Below are 18,807 nucleotides of genomic sequence, written 5' to 3'. Positions count from 1 at the left end.
ATGGAGGGTGTTGGTAGAATTTGTACTGTTAAAATGGAAAGGGGTCAGAACATCGCAAAAAGTGTTGAAATTTTGGGAGGTTGGATAGTTACAATGGAATGGTCTCAGTGGTGGGGTGCATATTTTTATTCTTATTTATGTACGATTATTATTTTGTCAAAAACGAAAAACTCAGTCATCATGGCTAGCAGCCATCGATACATTTACTTGCAGAACGTCCCAGGTTTAACCTCTGGCATCTCTTGGTAGCTATGGGAATATCTTTGAAGAATCACTGCTGAGCTACACTGACCAATGGTCCTATATGCTCAAGTCATACATGCAAAATCCAGTGCAGAGATTTGCACGGTTGCCAATTTGCTACCAGGCTAAGTTCAAGGTGTTACTATTAGTATATAAAGCCTTTAACAACTTGGGGCCAGTTTATCTACAAGATTGTCTTACACCATATGTGCCCACCCTAACGGCTTTCATCAGTAGAATTGGTACTATTACAGGTGCCCCATAGTACCCATTCTGCTTTTGTGAGAACTCGTTTGGTGTGGCAGCACCTGCAATTCCGAACTCCCTGCCTACTGATATTACACGAGCGCCTTCAATGCATTATTTTTAGACCGCTAAAATCAAGTCTAACCAGGTGTTTAGAAAGCTAATGTGAGCTTTAATTTGTTCCAGTCTATTATTGTTTTGGGACGCAGGTGGCACTGTGGGTTAAAGCCTCAGCGCCTAGGACTTGCCGATCGAAAGGTCGGCGGTTCGAATCCCTGCGGCGGGGTGCGCTCCCGCTGCTCGGTCCCAGCGCCTGCCAACCTAGCAGTTCGAAAGCACCTCCAGGTGCAAGTAGATAAATAGGGACCGCTTACCAGCGGGAAGGTAAACGGCGTTTCCGTGTGCGGCTCTGGCTCGCCAGAGCAGCGATGTCACGCTGGCCACGTGACCCAGAAGTGTCTCCGGACAGCGCTGGCCCCTGGCCTCTTAAGTGAGATGGGCGCACAACCCCAGAGTCTGTCAAGACTGGCCCGTACGGGCAGGGGTACCTTTACCTTTACCTTTATTATTGTTTTAACTTTCTATATGTTTTAAATTATTATTTTTTAAAGTGATAATTTTATTGGGTTTTCTTTTGGGGGTTTCAACTTTGAGGTCCCCCCTCCCCCCATAATTGAGCTGTGAATACATTTTATGAAATAAAATAAATAACTAAAACCTGAAGAACTGCAATATATTGTCACTTAGAGGAGGTAATGGAAACATCCTTTATCCGGAGCTCTGGAAGTTTTTGTTTAATTGGAGTTTGTTCAAGGTGCATTGTTTTCAGAATGACATTGGTTGGTGCTGTTTCAACCTCTCAATCAGCCTGGCATTTGCTCTAACCTTTATTGACTTACAACACCCGTCCATTTCCTCCTCTAGCTCTCCTCAGCTCTGAAATCCAATATACAGGAGACAGAGATGTAAGAAGGCTTTGAATCTTAAATGAATCAGCCTCTCTCAAATGAGAGGTTCAGTACACTACATTAGCAAAGATCCCCTCTTCTCTTCCCTCTCTATTTCAGTCTTGATATATATGTATAGCTTTTCGTTCAGCCATGACCTTCTGTTAAAAGTGAAGAGCCTTTTTGTGAAGGATCCAAGAGATGGAGACCGTCTGAATTTAGAAAAACATGCTAGGGGCTGATGAGAACTTGAGTCCAACAACATCTGGAGAACCACAAGCTTCCCCACCCTTCATGCAAAGCATGTTCTCTATCACCGAACACTGGAAGCTGCCTTATATCAAGACTGATCACTGGTCCATCTAGTTCAGTATTGTCTACACCAGGAAAGTAGAATGTGGGTACAGTGGTACCTCGGGTTAAGAACTTAATTTGTTCTGGAGGTCCGTTCTTAACCTGAAACTGTTCTTAACCTGAAGCACCACTTTAGCTAATGGGGCCTCCCACTGCCACAACGCAATTTCTGTTCTCATCCTGAAGCAAAGTTCTTAACTTGAGGTACTATTTCTGGGATAACGGAGTCTGTAACCTGAAGCGTCTGTAACCCGAGGTTCCACTGTGCTTGTTTCTGAGTAGCTCTTTATAGACAGTTATTGGGCTGCTTTATCTGTTGGGGTAGAAGGTATGAGAGCAAGCTTGCCCAACCAGTCACTTTGTTTAGGCAATGTTTCTGACTGACTAGTTAAGTACCATGATCAGCGTCACCAAAGAAGCTGCTCTGTGCCATAGAATGAATGAGTTAGCCTTCCCCACTCATCTGGCTGCTAGGTGGAAGAACAATTGTGAGAGAGGGTTTGGGTTCGTGTAAATCTGTGTTCAGATCTCAGCTGAATCCCTACATAATACCACTTGTACATGGGCTGAAGTCTTTTGTTTGGGCTTCGATTGCTGCGTAAAATGTGTGCTTCCCCCTGTTGCTTCTTTCCATTTCTCCAAGCGGCAACTCCCCCCCCCCCCGCGCCGGCATACTTGGCTTCAGACAAAAGGAGATGCTGCAGCTTTAATGAAAATTTAAAAGTCAATGAGACACAGACGGGGGTTGGGGTGGTCGGGGAGAGAAAGGGAGAGATGGAGAGGGGGAGAAATGACCCGGGATGAGAGTAGTCCAATGAATAAATTCAAACCATTTAGAGAATGTTTGGAAAGATCAGAAGGGCACCTTTGCTCGCAGCATTTTAACGAGCCTTGGAGAATTAGCGAGAGGGCTGAAAAATGAGTGGCACTGGCAAAGAGTAATTTGGTTGCGATCACTTGAGGGTGATGAATGAGGATGTGGCATAGCCTCTGCAGAGAGGGATTGTCTCTTCTCAAACAATTGTGTTTCGCCGACATGGGAGGGAGACATATTACAGCAGGGGCAATGGCTGGCTTTGGATGCAATGGTGATGTGGGACGCATCGGAATTGCCTTGCTGGAATGACACTGAGGATCCGATCTGCATTCTCTTGTTTATGGTGGCCAGGAAGCTCAAGATCGGGCTTGAAAGCAGGGCTGCACAAAGCGGACCATCTAGATTTTTCTCCATTTCTCTCTGATGCAAAACCCTTCCCCATATTTTTGCACACAATTTTTCTTAATGAACACATTTTTGCAAACAATTTCCCCCTCTTTAAAAAGTAATAATAATAATAATAATAATAATAATAATAATAATAATTTATTATTTATGCCCCGCCCATCTGGCTGGGCTTCCCCAGCCACTCTGGGCGGCTTCCAAAAGAATATTAAACTACTGTGATACATCAAACATTAAAAGCTTCCCTAAACAGGGCTGCCTTCAGATGTCTTCTAAAAGTCTGGTAGTTGTTGTTCTCTTTGACATCTGGTGGGAGGGCGTTCCACAGGGAGGGTGCCACTACCGAGAAGGCCCTCTGCCTGGTTCCCTGTAACTTGGCTTCTCGCAGTGAGGGAACCGCCAGAAGGCCCTCGGTGCTGGACCTCAGTGTCCGGGTAGAACGATGGGGGTGGAGACGCTCCTTCAGGTATACTGGACCGAGGCCGTTTAGTGGTACCTTGGGTTACATACGCTTCAGGTTACATACGCTTCAAGTTACAGACTCTGCTAACCCAGAAATAGTACCTCAGGTTAAGAACTTTGCTTCAGGATGAGAACAGAAATCGGGCTCCGGCGGCGCAGCAGCAGTGGGAGGCCCCATTAGCTAAAGTGATGCTTCAGGTTAAGAACAGTTTCAGGTTAAGTACGGACCTCCAGAACGAATTAAGTACTTAACCCAAGGTACCACTGTATGTGGATTTCATTACAGCACACTTTTCAGCATGCGCTTTTCCCAGATAGATGCATTTTTGCATTGGCTGGAGAATCCACTGGCAAACTCGGGGATGTGCAAATTTTGAAGGCTTGCTGCACTTCAGTTTGAGTCCTGCTTCAGGAAGTACATGCTAGATAAGTTAAAACATGGGTAGACAAACTAAGGCTCGGGGGCCGGATCTAGCCCAATCGCCTTCTAAATCTGATCCGCAGATGGTCCCGGAATTGGTGTGTTTTTACATGAGTAGAATGTGTCCTTTTATTTAAAATGCATCTCTGGGTTATTTGTGGGGCCTGCCTGGTGATTTTTTTCCATGAGTAGACTGTGTGCTTCTATTTAAAATGCATCTCTGGGTTATTTGTGGGGCATAGGAATTTGTTATTTTATTTTTTCCAAAATATAGTTGGCCCCCCACAAGTTCTGAGGGACAGTGGACCGGCCCCCTGCTGAAATGTTTGCTGACCTCTGAGTTAAAAGGAAGGGGCTGGTTCACAGCCTGGGGTACTTCTGGATTCAGCCTTGTCCCTGGAAGCCCAGAAGGGTGAGACCTTGCCAACACAGAAACATAGAATTGTAGAGTTGGAAGGGACCATGAGGGTCATCTAGTTCAACCCCCATATAGCAGCTCAGAGCTCTGAACAGGTTGCCAGGTTACTATTAGTATATAAATCTTTTGACTTCTTCAATCTGTGGAACTGGCACTGTTACACATGCAATAAATAAACTTCTTCTGCATTTGCATTTCCAATGGCATTTTCACTAACATTTTTGTGCACACATTACCCTAGTCCATGAATTTCTGAACACACCCATTGGCTGATGGACTGCACTGCGAAATCTGGGTAAATGCAGATTCTGGAGGATGCCTGAGTTTCGGTTCACAAACTGTTTCAGAATGCAAACCGGATCAGCTTGCCTTGAAATGTGAACCGAATTATCCCCCTTTGTCACCCATTGCTCTGTGGCAAGAGATCCAAGAGATCTAGATTCAATTCCCGGGGGCATCTCCAGTTATAAACCTTGGAGACCTGCTGCCATTCAGAGTAAACAGTGCTAGGCCAAGTGGACCAAAGGCAGCTCTGTGTATTCAAAACCAAGAAGCCTGTGGAGGAGAAAAAATCCAAGTCAATTGATCTCCAAAGACTGAAATATTCCTTAATAGTCCCTGCTGCTGTAGGAGGCTGATGAATTCATCTTGAGCCAGGAAGATTGAACTCAGTTTAAGAGCAAGGGGGGAGGACATGAGATATGTATTAAGGTAGATGAAGGCTGAATTAAGATTAATGATAGCCTTTTGGAGTGGACTGGGATCTTCAACCCTGATATGAAAGCAGGAAGTCCAGAGATGGAATACAAATTACTTATATTACCTACTGGTAGCCTTCAGCTGTTATTAAGTCTCACCTAAAGCAGCCCATTCATATGCAGGCTGGAGAAGCATGAATGTCCCCATATTTCCTTCACACCTACAGTGGATGCCATTAGACTGAGAGCACACAAGTGTTCATAACACCCCTTTCCAAAATACCACTTCAGGTGAGGGTATAAATGAGGTCTAAGCAATAACAACAACAATAATAATGCACATTTCTCTTCAGGCTTTCTTCCATCATGGTACTCAGAGCAGAACACTCACAATTCCCAGGTGATTTCCCATCCAGGCAGTGATTAGGGCCAACCCTACTCATCTCATGAAACAAATATGGATTTTGGAATTTTGGTTGGCCCCATATGGATTATGGAGGGATGTTCCTCCAAAAAAGACCCTGGACCTATTTCTTGGCTATTTGGCAGGCTTAATCCAGAATGGATGTGCCTGTAAATTTTCTCCACTTTGGCCAAAAGGGGGAGGGGAGTTATAGCTGTTTTCAGGTCCTCCATGATAGCGAATGGGGAACATGGAACTTCATTTTGTACAGAGCAGCTTGGAACTTAAACACAGATCAAAGTGTAGAGAGAACACAGACTTAGAAACAGATTGGATTAAAAAATAAAATCATAAAGAGTATAAAATCATAGAATTTGTAGAGTCAGGAGGGTTATCTAGTCCAACCCCCCTGCAATGCAGGAATTTTTAGAGATAATAATAATAACAATAACAACAATAATAGTAATTTATTATTTATACCCTGCCCATCTGGCTGGGTTTCCCCAGCCACTCTTGGCGGCTTCCAACAAAATATTAAAATACATGCCCCCCCCCCACTTCTACTGCCGTGGCATTTGGAATTGGCAGCAGGGCAGGCCATGGACCTTCCTTAGGACTTGGGCCATTAAGAGCCGCCCAGTCGTGTTGACCGTTGTACTGAGCCTGAGATATGGCTTCCCCACTCACTGAAGTACCAAGATGGCAGCCGGGTCCTCTTGGTAAAAGTCCCCCTCGTGTGCCAGAGCTCACCTCCTCACCATAATATTCCATTCCCCCATTACTTATACCTTTCTTTTGCCCTTCCCAGTAGACATTCTGCCTTGGTCCCACCACCGCAGCCTCTCCCTCCCAAACTCTGAACTCGGCCACATCCTGCTATTAGCTCAATGTACTGAAAGCTAACTAGACCTAACAAAGCGGCCTTCAAACAAGGCCGCAACGGTAAGGGTTTAACGACACCATACAGACACCCATCCCAGGAATATAAGCATTAAAATTTGTCAAGCATAGAAAGGAAATGGCAAAACATTGCCCTGGAGCAAACTCGCTGTATCAATGCAGCAAGGAAAACTGCTTAAAGTGGCTTCTTTGGATATTTGCTCCGCAATCTGAAGTTGCAACACTCTGGTTCCATCTCCTCGAAGGGCAGGGGTTCGCAGTTTTTCATGGGGAAGGAAAGATTAAAGGGATTCACCTTCCATGACGGGTTACTGTGGCTGAGCTGAAGATTAGTGCAGAATTTCTAATAAGAAGCTGTGGGACAATAGCAGTACATACGTCTGGAAAAATGTGAGAGATGCCGAGCGGGTGTCTTACGGAGGCCTTTGAGTTCCCAGAAGCGTGTGGGCCTGATTCCACATGAAATATCCTTTGCATCAAAACAGTTGGCGAGAAAATTGGTAGCCCAGAGGATCAGGTCTCTATCTTGCCAACACAGATAATCATTATTATGCAGCCTGAGCTCCAGGTGTGCAGTCATGTACTGTGGAGTTTACAGGTGTCTCTGGAACACGCAGCACTATGGGCATTGTCCAATGGAGGCTGAAATTGAGAAAGGCCCCAGTGTCTTATGAAGCTCAACAAGGGAAGATTACCTCCGGCATTAGGAGAGACATGAACTACGGTTTGCCAAAATAACATCTGCCCTACGTGCTTGATAGTAGGCTCGTTCTCCAAGCGTGGATTCTTGTGCAGATGAAACAGCACTAGCCCTTTGCAAAAGGGAGGTGTTAGGAGGCTCAGGGGAAGCCCAAGTATTAAAAAACCCAAAGCAATGGAAGAAATTTAAAATCTACTTACAAAAACATTGTAAAATTTTTGAATGTTGATGACATTGAAATGAAATGAATGGGTTCTAGTAAAAAAGGTAAAATATAAATATGAAAGAAGGGATAGATATTAGATGAAAATTAGGAACAAACATGAGAATATGTTTGAGAAGAAAGATAATTAAGGATAAAATTAATAAGGAATTTGCTAATTAATTTCAAATTGGAATACAAGAAAGGGGGGGTGAGAGGAAGTCAAGAAAATAGGTTTATGAATGGTAAGAAATTAAAGAGAGGGGTTTTCTTTTTTAATTTTTTGAATTCTCTTTTAGTGTTTTAATTTTTTCTTTTTTTCCTTTTCTTATGTGTTAACTGTTTGTTTTATTGTATTCTGATGTTTTTTGTATGTTTATATACTTTGTGTTTTTTTCATGTAACCTTTTTCTCTGATAAAACTTAATAAAATATCATAAAAAACCCCCAAAGCAAAATAAAACACTTTTGCTGGAGCAGGGGATCAAAATGGGGGAAAGCTGCAAAAAGTGCCATGAGTTTTGAGCTCACTTGACAGACAGGGAATGCCAGCTGATTGTTGAGAAGGAAAATGGGGGAAAGGGAATAGTGTAGAGGAATAATGGGAGCAATATTGCCCCTCCATTATTAGAACTTCACTAAAGCAAGCTAAGGGTATGGGTGGTGCTGTGGTGTAAACCACTGAGCATTGGGCTTGCAGTCACTGTAGGGCATTGGGCTTGCACTCACAGCAGGGTCGGCAGTGCACCTGAGCCACGCGTCTCTCCTGGGAGAGACACAGTGGCTTGGGCACGCACAGGCTCTACGCTGCCCAAACAGTCCGCCCGCTGCCTACCCCCCCCCCCAGCTGTTGGGCGGCTGAGTGGAGGGAGGCAGGCCCTGCGGTGTGCCCCGCCCCTATGGGTGGCTCGCCCTGTCCTCGCCCCACCCCTATGGGTGGCTCGCCCTGCCCGTGTCCCAGGCACCCAAGCGGCTTCCTCTGCCGCTGCACAGAATTGGAGAGACAGAGGGGTGGGACTCACTGGAAGCCACTATCTAAGAGAGACTGCATTCTTTTGTCTCTCTGTGTGACTATTCAATAAATACATGGTAAGAACTCTTCTCGTTTATGGATTGTGGTTATCATCAAAGAGACATTTTAGACTATCGAGCAGGAGAGGTCTAGAGTACAAAGTGATACCATGTTGGTTTCGTGGTTCACTTAACTTTCTGCTGAGTCAATATACAAAGCTGCTGAGCACTGTCTGAGTATTGTCTGTACCAGGGTAGGATGTTCACCAAAATGGATGCTAGACGAGGTGGATGTTCCCAGGGTAGGGAACCTCATTACAGCTGAAATCCTACCGAAATGATCCGTGAGCTGAAATCCTACTAGAATGATCGGTGAGCTGATAGCCTATTGGAATGGCTATTCAATGCATAGGTGCATCTAATGCCAGCCATACTCAGAGTAGACTCACTTAAATTAGGAGGCAAGACTAATTTAAGTCCAGTAATTTTAGTAGTTGCATGCAACCCATAGTCAGCTAGTGTTTTCCTAGGAGATTTACATTTCTTGAGTAAAACTGATTTGCAGATCCACCAGGTAAATAAAGACAACATTCTTAGCTGTGAAGGTACTTAAGAGCAGAGTAAAACATACCTTTTTTTTTTCCTTGTTGGAGCTCAATTTTCAAAAATCAATGAGATGAGAAAGGTCTGCTGTCCAATTTGATTCTCTTGGTACTCAAACATTGCAAAGATTAATGACAGACATAAGAACGGAAAGGTGTGCCCTCCTTCGATCTGGTCTGGCTACTGCTGCTTAATGCCTCCATCCATGCTGTGAAGTCAGGGAAGAGGCCTCCTTGAGATCCTCCTAGGTTCAAGGGAAGTCCTGCTCAACCACAACTTCCTGGCTCATAATAAAGAGGTCCCCTATGCATCTTTGACAGAACATCAATGTGTGCACTGAGAAGCCTTTGATCTCCAGTAAGCATGCCCATGTTCAGAGTAGGCAGCAGCAAAGAGGGGGGTGGGGGAAGCAAGCCCAACCTTATAATAGAGAAGAATCTACATTATTCCAGTTGCAGGTCTCCTCTAAGAACTCAGAGACGGCCCAGGTGAATTGCATGCACTTATCATGTCAGAGACATGCAGGCATCTTGCTGATTTACTAGAAGTTTGCAGATTTGCTCCATTTACAGGATTTCTTCATTTCTGAATGAACTGTGCAATAGATTAGAGACGTTCACTTCTGTTCAGGAGGAGGGGAGGCAGTGGAATTGTGTGTATGTGTGTATGTATGATAAGATTTGGGCAAATGGCCTTTTATAGCATTTTGCTCCTGGCTTTGGAAGAAACCTAAACAGATGATATATATAATAATAATAATAATAATAATAATAATAATAATAATAGCAACAAAAGTCCATTTTTTCCTCCCCCACCCCATTCTGGAGTTGCGTACTGAAAGACCACCTCGGTGGATTGTACCTAATCACAACCTTTCAACACTATCAGGCATGGCCCATTAGAGGCACCAGTCTTCCAAAACAAATTACTTACTGTAATCCCTCTCCTGATGTATGCAGTAAAAGACAATAGCACAGCTCATCGGCCAGCACTGCTCTTTGAGATTTATAGTGTGCAGCTAAGCAAACTTCCATTTATAGTTATATCCCCAAACTGACCCACAAGCCACAAAGAGTATTAAAACAGTTGCACTCTTAATGGCACAGGCCCTTTACTGCTACAAAACTAATGTCGGCTCATTGTGGATTCATGGAACAACAGAGGTTTACAGCCGATAAGGATCTCAAACACCTTTTCCCTCTGCCTGATACTGTGCTGTCATTTCAGCAGTGCAAACAGAGGACTCTTGATGGTTGCAACAGGATCAGTACCCCCAAGTGATGCCTTGCTAAATTTATGGAAGCAGCGAACACTTCCTTTCTCCCATTGCCACTGCTATATATTTCAAAGGGACAAGCATCAGATCATATAAATATGTCCTTCTCACAAGTGCTGCAGGACGTATTAACTTGTAGACATGCCACTATCCTGCTGTCAAAAGCCTCTTGCTATCAGAAAGCTATTCCTGATGTTTAGTCAGGATCTCCTTTCTTGTAACTTGAAGACATTGGTGCAGGTCCAACCCTCCAGAGCAGAGCAGAAGAAAAACAAGCTTGCTCCATCTTCCATGTGACAGCCCTTGAGATATTTGAAGATAGCTATCATATCTCCTCCCAGTCTCCTATTTTCCAGGCCCAACTGCCTCAACCATTCCTTTAAATACTTGGTTTCCAGATCCTTGATCATCTTGGTTGCCGTCCTCTGCACACATTACAGCTTGTTATTATTTTTCTTAAATTGTGGTGCCCCAAACTGGACAAAGGACTCCAGGTGTGGTCTGACCAAAGCAGAATAAAAGTAAAGGGACCCCTGACCATTAGGTCCAGTTGTGACTGACGACACTGGGGTTGCGACGCTCATCTCGCTTTATTGGCTGAGGGAGCTGGAATACAGCTTCTGGGTCATGTGGCCAGCATGACTAAGCCGCTTCTGGCGAACCAGAACAGCGCATAGAAACACCGTTTACCTTCCTGCCGGAGCAGTACCTATTTATCTACTTGCACTTTGACGTGCTTTTGAACTGCTAGGTTGGCAGGAGCAGGGACCAAGCAACTGGAGCTCACCCCGTCACAGGGATTCGAACCGCCGACCTTCTGATCGGCAAGTCCTAGGCTCTGTGGTTTAACCCACAGTGCCACCTGCGTCCCTTACCTATTATACTCAGTAGATATACCTCTGGTTTTTTTCTCTAAAGTAACTCTGAGCATCTTTTATATTTCCTCATTAATTATACCCCCCCCCTTTTTAAACTTTTCCGCAGCCCCACCATAGATGTATCAGTGTGCCCTCTGCCTCCTTGCATTTCCAGCATAAATTGGAGTTTGATTTGTATATTTTGGAAAGTTTTACTGGGGTCATATGCCATCTGTAAAACATTTTCATTATATTTTCTTCTATAGTATAGCGTGCAGTAAATTTTACATCATTCTTTAACAGCCTTTCCCACTGCTCCAAATTTTATTATATACCCAATGTCCTGTGCCCATTTAATCTGTACTTCTTTTACTTGGTCATCCTTTAAACTCCATCCCAATAATAAATCATAAACTCTTGATAATAATTTTTGATTACTTCCTAATAAAACTTTTTGTAATAACAAATCTTCTTTTCCAAATCCTCGGGTCTTTTTATCCGAGTTAAAGACGTTGCTTAATTGCTGATATTGGAGCCAGTCTGCGATATAATGCCTTATTTCTACAAATGTTTTCAACTTTGCTTGTCCCTGGTCCTCCCTTAATAATTGACTGTATGTTCCCAAATTTCCAGTCATATTTAGTTTTTTAGCTGAAAAGGCCTCTAGTGGTGATAGCCATCGTGTTGTGTACAGTTGTAACAATGACTGATAAGCAGTCTAAACCTTATACAGTGCACTTCTGATTACGGTGGTACCTCGGGTCACAAACACCTCAGGTTACAGACTCCGCTAACCAGGAAGTAGTACCTCGGGTTAAGAACTTTATCTCATGATGAGAACAGAAATTGTGTGGCAGCATCAGGAGGCCCCATTAGCTAAAGTGGTACCTCAGGTTAAGAACGGTTTCCGGTTAAGAACAGACCTCTGGAACGAATTAAGTTCGTAACCAGAGGTACCATGGTATATGATTTGTAAAACCTTTATGGACTTTAACTTTATTGTAGGCCAGATAGGCCACCCATATCTATTGTCAAAACTTTCTATATCCAAAATATCTAATTTATCTTAACATAATCCAATCTTTAATCCAAATTATACACTCTGCTACATAATAAATTTTTAGATTTGGAAGGGCAAAACCTCCTCTCCCTGTCCTATCTGTCATTAGTTTATATTTGATGTGGGGCTTTTTTCCTTGCCAGATAAATTCTGGCAAAAATTTCCTCTATTCCTCAAAGCAATCATATTTTGTTATTATTGGAATCATTTGAAATAGGAAGAGAAACTTTGGAAGCATATTCATTTTTAACACAGAGATTCTTCCCCATAGTGATAATTTCAATCTTGACCAGATTTCTAGGTCTTTTTTAATTTCTTTCTAAATCTTTTTATAATTGACTTCATATGAATTGACATTTTTCATCGTAATTTCAATACCCAGATATTTTGATTTAACTATCTCTAAACCTGTTTTTTTTCCCTTTAATTCTGTTTTCTCTTGGTTCTGTATATTCTTAACCATTAATTTTGTTTTTACTTTATTGAGTTTGAACTCTGAAACTTCACCAAATTCTGTTATTTTTTTCTAAAGCTTTGGGAATGCTCTTTAATGGATTTTCTAATGTTAGTATCAAATCATCAGCAAAAGCTTTTAGCTTAAAATACCAACTTCCTAGTGTTATTCCTTTGATTTCTTCCTCTTTCCTGATTACCAAATTTAGTATTTCCAGTGTTAATATACATAATAAAGGGGATAAGGGGCAGCCCTGTCTTGTTCCTTTTTCAATCAAAACGTGTTCTGTCTTTTCATTATTGATTATTAAATTTGCTTTTTGCTTTTCGTAGATGGCTTTTATTCCATTGGTGAAGCATTCTCCCATTCTTAAGAATTCTTAAGAATTTCCAAGAAAGATTATCGAAGGCCTTCTCGGCATCAACCAACACGAAGGCCGCTTTTTTTATTAGGTCTCCAGTCTAGATATTCTATCAGGTCTATAATTATAGTAGTAGTAGTAGTAGTAGTAGTAATAATAATAATAATAATAATAACAATAATAATAAATTTATTTGTACCCCAAGGCCGGGCTCAGGGTGGCTAACATCATAAAACTAACGCAGTATACAAAGAACATAAAAACAGGTAATCAATTAATTAAAATACATCTTAAAATTAGTTCAGAACAAATGAAAATCTGGACAGAGGGCAGCCTATGGGTAAAATTGAGAGTGGTTAATATTCTCCAAAGCCAACAGGATGACCCCTGTTTGTGGATTAGAACAATGTTTGCTTCTTCCCATGTATGTGGAATTTTCCCTTTTTGTATTCTATCATTCATGAGTTTTTGGAGTGTTGGTGCTAAGACTTCTTCCAATTTCTTGTAATGTATTATGGGGAGCCAGTCAACATGCAAGTTCTTTTATTAATTTGGCTTCTACATCTTCATTTTGCTTTTCTGGTATGCCTCTGATGCGCAGAATAAGTTCTCTGTGGTGCATCTCGAGTATAGCTATTTGATCTAATGTTTCTTCTTGCACTTTTTAAAACTCCATTATTTCATCTGTTAAATCACCCATCAGAATCTTTTTCTGGTCTGCAAATTCCATTAAATCTTTTTTTTTTTAACATTGTCCCATTTTAACTTGAAGGTTCTCTGAACTGTCTCTCAGTAGAGGTTTGATCTCTGCTGTAGCAGTCATCTCAACAAGTGCACCCTGAATTATTTCACACACATAGTGGTACTTTGATGTGCTGGTTCTTGTGTGAAACTTCTCACTCTGCAATAACTTCAGGCAAATCTGTTTATCTTCCAGTAGGCCATTGGTTTTCAACCAGTATGCTGTGGCACCCTGGGCTGACTTGATGGATGTTCAGGGGAGCCCCAGTGACTTTCCTTTCATTAACTCGCAGCCCATACCTTTCGGCATTCTCACTTTCTTTCCAGGGAACATTTGGGGAGCAGGCAGCTTTAACTTGTAGCCCATTATCTTCCTGAAATAAAACAGGAGCAACAAAAAAGTGGGGAAACACTTTTGTATTTCTGTTTATCTACTTAAAATCCCCCCAAAAAAATCCCACAAAAATCCTCCCCAGCTTCATTAACTTAACAGTTCCTTGGTTTTAAAAACAGAGGGCTTGAAAAATGCAAGAAAACAGTAAAGTAGCTTGATGGTGTGCATGTGTGTGTGCTTTATCAGGAGGAATTTAAAAAACAAAACCCAGAACTGGGAAAATTTATTTCTCTACACAAGTATAGCAGATTGAATGATATATGCTCAGAAATGGAAAGAGGGAACAATACCAACAAAGGAGGAATAGCAGATGAGATTGGTGGAATATATAGCATAGGTATCAACTTTTCCCTTTTCTTGCGAGGAATCCTATTCAGAATACTATCACTAACGAGCTTGGGTCTGAAACGTCTTATATCTTCACTGATCCTTTACTGCGAATGTAACAAACTCTCTATAAATTATGAGAAGACAAAAATTTTGGTCTTCTCGAATGGTTGGAAATTAGAGAAATGGAAAATAAGAGGGCAAGAAATCCAACAAGTGAAAATCCATAGATATCTGGGAATCTTATTCCAGAGCAACTTAGGGTGGGCAACCCATCGCACAAATGCCATAAAACAGGCAAAGTGCATCTCATCAGCAGTTGCCCGTTTTTATTATCAGAAAGGTAATCAATTTATTCCTGCGGCCAATCAGATATTTCAAGCAAAAGTGCAATCCCAGATATTCTATGGTATCCCGCTATGGGTCCAAGCATATAACAGTGATATAAAAAAGATTCACTCCAGCTTTTTGAGACGTATTCTTGGACTCCCTCTTATGATCAAATATGAAACAATGTGTGCAGAAATAGGCATACACACAATGGAATACTGGGCATGGTCCACCTCAATAAAGTATTGGTTACGCTGCCATTTTCGCTGCCCTCCATCAAGTCTGCTCGCTGATTTGCTCAAAGACCCTTATAAATCAAGATGGTATCAGCACCTTGAAAAAAAAATTGAATCTTTAGGCATCGAGCTGGAGCTCCTGTACAATTCTAATGAGCAATATATTCTCTATAATATCCTAACTAGACTAAAGGATGTCGAGAGACAAAATATTATGGCAGCTGTAAACAAAATTTGCTCCCCCAGATTCTACGATTTAAATATCTTAGATTGCAGAGCCAATTACGTCTCTAAATTAATAATCCCAGCCCAACGTAGGGCTTTTATGCTGGCCCGTTTGAATGTTTTTCCCTCAGCATTTGTCTGGGGAAGATATCAAAACATTCCCAGAAGCAAGAGATTCTGCAGATGTTCTATGAATGTCCCGGACACTGTAGAGCATATCCTCTTTCATTGCCCATTGTACAGTACGCTCCGTCAACGCGTGCTGTCCCCCCTTTCGGGTGGTCTGGAACCCCAGCAAGTTGAATGTGTGGGACTCTACCTATCCGACGCTGACCAAAGGGTAACGGCGGGGGTAGCCGAGTTTTTGGCAGCAGTCCTCCAAGGAGCAGGTTAACAAGGAAAACCACTGATTCTATATGTATATATTTATATTTGTATGTAGCCAACTCCTGCCTTTTTATATATATCTCAAGGCTTTTATATGTTATTTTCCTTTTATGGTTTTACCTGCATAATGCCTAATAAAGGTTTGATAAGTAGTAGTATAAGGGAATTTCCCTTAAAAAAAAGGGAAACGTTGACAGCTATAGAATTAGCTAACTCAACTAATAAAATAAGACATTGGTTTTCAACCAGTGTGCCGTGGCACCCTGGGGTGACTTGTGTTATGTTCAGGGGAACCCCAGTGACTGTCCTTTTATTAACTTGCAGTCCATACCTTTCGGCATTCTCTCTCTCTATCTCCAGGGAACATTTGGGGAGCAGGCAGTTTTAACTTGTAGCCCATTATCTTCCTGAAATAAAACAGGAGCAACAAAAAAGTGGGGAAACACTTTTGTATGACTGTTTATCTACTTAAAATCGCCCCCCCCCAAAAAAATCCTCCCCAGCTTCAGTAACTTAACTGTTCCTTGGTTTTAAATAGCAGGTTTCGATTAAACACTTACAATTAATAGAATAAATATAGCATATATAAGGATGGTGTAAAAAGCGTGGAAAGTTTAACATTATAAATCTAATGCACAAAAAATGTAAGACATACTAAAAAATGCAGAAGAAGGCATTATGTAAAAACAAACCAGAAAAGGAAGTTGAGGGAAGTCATAGAGGGGAAAGGGTTTTTTGGAAATTGTATTTCTTCTTCTTTATATGATGTGAAAAATTGATGTATTAAAATATAAAACCTGAGAAAAATGGATTAAAAATAATAATAATAATTTTTTTAAAAAATGAAATAAAAAAGGACTTTAAGAAACTTTCCCGTGTCTTTATACTTTCCTGGGCAACGAGCCAGGAGCCACTAACAGCATCCTGACAACACCTCAATCTCGGCTACATTGTCAGAATCTGTGGAAGATAAGACTACACAAGTTACCGTACTTTTCTGTGTATAAGACGACCTTTTTTTACCCAAAATTTAATTATAAAATGGGGGGGGGTCGTGTTATACATGGGTAGTGCCTTTTTTGGGGATGTGCGATGGTTGTTGCAGCAAGCAGGAGAGTGTGAGTGGTGATTGAATGGGTGATTGGTAACTGCGGCAATGTCCGCTGTTTATTGGCTAGCGCTACCGTCAATTGGGAGTGACTTGCGCCTGCTTTTGCTCATCAGGGAGACGATAGGCTGCTTTAGCGACATGTGCGATTGAAAGTGGCGCTTCAGAGGGCGGGTGATTTTTGCTAACTGCCTCCCAAAGGCAACTCTGGGCAATCTCCCCCCCATTTTCTTAATTTTTAGTCCCCCAAAATAGGGGGGCATCTTATACATGGGGGCGTCTTATAGATAGAAAAATATGGTAGTTTACAGCTGCTCCGAAAAATGGGACTATTTACAAACATAAAGACATACCTACCTGTTGATTTGTAGTCCTTAATGTATCCTTAATGTTGTGGAAGTGGAACACTTCTGTTGGGTCTTGATAAGCATCTGACATCTTGTTCTTGTTCCTGTCGGATGGCACTGCTACTTGGACACTGGTTATCTGTTTCTTCTTGTTCATCATCTCTTGTAGGTGGCAGAACAGTAGAAGGCAGATCTGAACTGCTACATATTACTTCAGGAAAGTACACGAAGTCTTATGTTTCTCCCTCTGACTGCTGAAAAGTTTCCTCTCTTGTCAGATTTACTGTGTTCATCAAACCTTGACTTTTCCTGTTTTCAAGTCTATAACTCTGCAACCCAGAAGAAAGTTCTACCATAATTTCTTTTTCTGCTCTGGAGTCAAGCTTGGGCCTACTTGGGTACACAGACAAAAGCGATGCTGTCTAATACAGGTATGTGTGACAAGTTAGGTACTCTTCTGTTCCAAAGTTCAACGTAGCTGGCTACTGCATCTTCCCACCTGTGCTTGGGAAAGCCTGTACCAGGCAGCATGCACTGGGTCATCTTCATAAGAGACCTAAACTTTCTCTCTGCAACTGAGTTCTTGTTGTAGAGCGGGACAAACGCTCCTCATGTGTGCAATTCCTTCCTCTTCCAAGAGGGTTCTCATATTTTATGAACAAAACTCACCACTGTTGTCATCCATAAGTGCTGTGGGTTTCCTGTGGAGCCATGGCAAGGTATTTTCTGAACATCTCAAAGGTTCTGTTTTTCTCCTTGAGAAAATGCACAACGCAGTATCTTGGAAAATCACCAAGGATATTAAAATGTACTTATTTTTCCTTAGTGAGGGAACATTAAGTGAGCCACACACATCAGCATAGATGGTATCAAGCACTCGGGTGCTTCTCTGCTGAGTACACGGGGGGGAAATGGGGTTCAACACTTCTCTGCTTGATGCACCAAGGGTTACCTTCATCCCTCTTGCGAACTCCTTGCATTGCAACTCTTAAATGCCTTTAACGTCTCTGTGGTCAAGCTTTCTGTACCAAAGTTCTAAGTCTGTTCATCATTCTGGCTGATAAAGCACTGCAGACTGGAGTTATGAAAGATTAGTCTCATATACACTATTAAGTAGACTTGCTTCTGTATACAGTTCCCCATCTCTGGTTACCTGGCACTTTCCATTCTCAAACAATACATGGAAACCTTTTCTGTCCAAGGTTAGGAACATTGTCATCTGGCTGTTACAATCTTGGCTTCAAGCCGCGAACTAAACAAATATTTCACAAACGTGGGATGAGATGCTTTCTTGCAAATCCAAATGTGCTTTCCAAATTTTGAAGCTTTGCAGTAGCTGGTCCACCTTGTTTGGTTTGAATCATCCGGGCACCTCTGATATTATCGAAGATAACAGAGACTGCTGATTTATTTTGCTTTCCCCATATCTTTGAGGCATCATTATCACTGAGATTTTCTTTCTTAACACATTCTAAATGCCCAGTCTATCAATCCAGCCCGTAGGCATCTCCTCCAATGTATAAAATTGTTCTGAGTTAGCTTAAGTGATTTGAAGCTTTCTTCCTCAGTTGGATTCTCCACATACACACCCACACCCACACCCACACACACACAGAGAGAGATTCTACACACACACACACACACACACACACACAGAGAGAGAGAGAGAGAGAGAGAGAGAGAGAGAGATTGGAAAATTAAAATCAGAAAAAGTGCCAAAAATCCAAAATTCAAAAAAGCAAAAAATTAAAATTCAAAAATATAGCTTCTAAAAGAAAAAACTATGTTGCAACAGAAGGGGAGGAGTTAATCCCTTTACAATTAAAATGGCATCACCACGTGGTTACCAAGAAATAATATTTATCTACGTTGGT

At 41.9% G+C, this 18,807-nt stretch overlaps 2 long non-coding RNA genes across 7 annotated transcripts in view; both read right to left on the bottom strand.

Moving 5' to 3' along the window:
- The window catches only part of LOC307208694, a 284,653-nt gene that overhangs the window by 18,252 nt on the left and 247,594 nt on the right, over window positions 1-18,807 (bottom strand). Inside the window, exon 3 of one of the 6 annotated variants that reach the window (XR_013835216.1) lies at window positions 8,859-9,074. The exons of 4 other annotated variants lie outside the window; for them this stretch is intronic. This is a non-coding gene — a long non-coding RNA (uncharacterized lncRNA). Of the gene's footprint in view, window positions 1-1,093; window positions 1,426-8,858; window positions 9,075-18,807 lie in introns of those variants that run through there. One more of the 6 variants, XR_013835218.1, reaches the window with a different exon arrangement.
- Window positions 13,365-17,032, bottom strand: LOC307208824. The gene is made up of 3 exons (XR_013835245.1): window positions 16,944-17,032; window positions 15,810-15,885; window positions 13,365-13,953 (listed from the first exon to the last, which is right to left on the bottom strand). It is a non-coding gene; the product is annotated as an uncharacterized lncRNA (long non-coding RNA).

This window comes from Podarcis cretensis (assembly GCF_951804945.1).
Source record: "Podarcis cretensis genome assembly, chromosome: 1".
NCBI lineage: Eukaryota > Metazoa > Chordata > Lepidosauria > Squamata > Lacertidae > Podarcis > Podarcis cretensis.
This window is presented reverse-complemented; position numbering and strand designations above follow the sequence as displayed.